General features: G+C 59.0%; 1 long non-coding RNA gene across 1 annotated transcript; it reads right to left on the bottom strand.

Annotated features, from left to right (window-relative positions):
- Positions 1-1,329: 1,329 nt before the first annotated feature.
- Positions 1,330-2,129, bottom strand: LOC143841890 (uncharacterized). Its single transcript, XR_013232928.1, has 3 exons — positions 2,061-2,129; positions 1,559-1,717; positions 1,330-1,449 (listed from the first exon to the last, which is right to left on the bottom strand). It is a non-coding gene; the product is annotated as an uncharacterized LOC143841890 (long non-coding RNA).
- Positions 2,130-2,489: the final 360 nt, after the last annotated feature.

Here is a 2,489-nt window from a genome sequence, read left to right as displayed (position 1 = left end):
GGTCCTGCAGAGCATCCTTGCACCAGGCTAGGTCTTGGACCACTAACCGGAACTCGACTCTACAGGAGGCTTCTGAGGTTAGCTGCTGCTGCAGGACCTGGATAGGACCAAGAACCCCTCCTCTTTTCCCTTGGACGGAGGATGCAGCTTGGAAGTGGCACAGAAACTCCCCATGACTATTCATCAGGGGACTCCCCCTCCATCTGTGGTGTTGGCTGCTTAGGTGCTTGGTCCTTCAGCTGGCTCCCGAGGAAGATGACCCTGGTCTGATCTCACCCTCGTGTCCAATGTGCCCTGGGCCAGGAACACAGGCGAGGCTTCTGGCTTCTCAGGAGGAGTGACCAGACACGTCCCAAGAGGAGGGGGAGCCACTGGGGACCGCTGCAACAGCTGCCAACGAAATGACAGGTTTGAGAGGCTTGGTTGTGCGCCAGAGTCCCAGCACGAGAAAGGCAAGAGGAGGAGGAGAGGGAGGAAGGGCACTCCTACAGGGTCTTCTTTCCTCTGTAGGGGAGAGAAGAAAAGCAGGCAGGCCCCTGCGTCAGCTCACTTGCACCGATAAAGAAATTATGGAACAGATCGCTGACTCGCTTCTAGGTTGGGGTCCCAAAGGGGCAGGTCAACCTGCAGTTTGTCAGAAGGGACTTCCTCAGAAGGAGCCCTTGTTGCCCGGTGTCAACAAGGGATCACGAGAAACAGCTACAATCGACAGTAATGTGTACAGGGGTGTAGGAGATCTGTGGGCCACACCGCAGCGACAACATGGCTCCAGTGGTGCAGCTGGGTGCATTGGCCTCTTTCACGAAGGAGAGCATGGGGTCGGCATGCCAAAGAACAGGGTCAGGAGGAAAGCAAGTCTTCATTACCTGGAAGCCCTCTGAAGTGGCTGAGATGAACTGGAATGGTCCCCAAGGTCCAGGAATCTTGATTTACCCAACAGTCCAAGAGGTGTCATGGCTGGCAGACTGGCAGTCGTATTTTGGAATCCAGGAAAATCCTTGAAGGTCCTTGTGGTTGCTCCCACAGGAGGGAGGTCTAACGCTTGGCTATAATGTGGAGGTATGGGATTATCTCAAAAGTCTCTGGTGGTCTGGTGGGGGGCACATGACGCTGACCTGGCATGTAACCGGTGCTCTCTGCAGTCCCAGCATGGGAAAGGGTGGTGGGAGGAGGAGGAGGAGGAGAAGGAAGGGCACTCCTGCAGGGTCCTTTTACTTATCTGTAGGGGAGAAAAGAAAAGCAGGCAGGCCCAGGGTCAGCTCTCTTGCAGCGGTCCATAAAATAGGCAAGAGAAAGCAGACTTACTTCTGAGTAGGGGAAAGCCAGCCAGGGACTTCCTCAGAGGAGCCCTCGTGGCCTGGAGGCAAAGGCCTTTCAAGAACAGCGACAAACGAGGGCCCGCCAGAGATTATAGAGCAGGGCAGAGAGGTTGCTCCGAAGGTCTTCGATCTGGGGAGATGGAGAAATGCCCCCAGTGATTCCTGCCCTCTTTTCAGCCTCAGCAAGGGGGTTGGGATGTTTGCCCCCCCCTCTATGCTTGATCTCCCCATCTACGCACCTCCTCCTCCTCCAGCAGGGCCCTGGCCTGGCCCAGGAAGGAGAGGAGGACCAAGAGGCCTCCCTCCCTCACCCACCGCCCGTCCAGGCTCAGGGCGTCCTCCAGAGCGGCCTCCTGGAGAGAGAGCCTCTGCCTCTCCCTTAGGTGACCTCCGAACACCTGAAACCAGGAAGACACCCTGTCAGTCCTCTTCCAACCCGCCCTGGTCCCTCTTCTCCAGAGGTTCTGGCTCCTTCCTGCCCGCCCTCCCTCACTCCTTTTTAAAGGGAGGCTTCAAACAGCTCCCCTGCGAGGAAATGGGATTCAGAGCATGCTCCAGAGCTGTGGCATGGCGAAGGGAAGGGGGGACTCCCAGTCTCCCTGCACACCGCTGATGGAAGAATCCCCCAAGGGAGCTCTGCTGTGTCCTTCCCGGGGAATGAACCAAGGCCCCTTGACCCAGGCCCAAGAGGCGAGGCCTTTCCAAGACTGCCTGGCCAGCACCACAGACGGGCCTCCGTACCTCAGCTGCCCCTATGAGGTGGGCGTAGCTCTCCCTCCAGGGCCGCTCTGGGTCCTCCTCCCAAGTGAAGGAAGACAGCGGGGGGAGCTCAAGCCGACTGGCCCTGCTCAGAACAGCTGTGCTTCCTCCTGGCCTGGGGGTGGTTCCTCCCCCTCCGCCTGGGCCTCGCTGGTCTCCCCCTCTGGCACCGGTGGAGGGCTGGGGTCGTGGGGACCAGAGGTCTGGAGGCCATGGTGGGGAAGGCTTATCTGGACAAAGGAACTCCATGGCTCTGAAGGGACTGGGGTGCCCCACCCCAGAAAAGGGACGTGAACTCACCCTGCCCCTTCTGCTCCACTTGCATCAGCTGTCCCATGACCTCCCTGACCTTCTCCCGGACCTCCGCTTCCGGGTCGGCCAGGGAGACGGACAGCTTTGCCACCAGGTGCC

Source organism: Paroedura picta, chromosome 7, assembly GCF_049243985.1.
Source record: "Paroedura picta isolate Pp20150507F chromosome 7, Ppicta_v3.0, whole genome shotgun sequence".
NCBI lineage: Eukaryota > Metazoa > Chordata > Lepidosauria > Squamata > Gekkonidae > Paroedura > Paroedura picta.
This window is presented reverse-complemented; position numbering and strand designations above follow the sequence as displayed.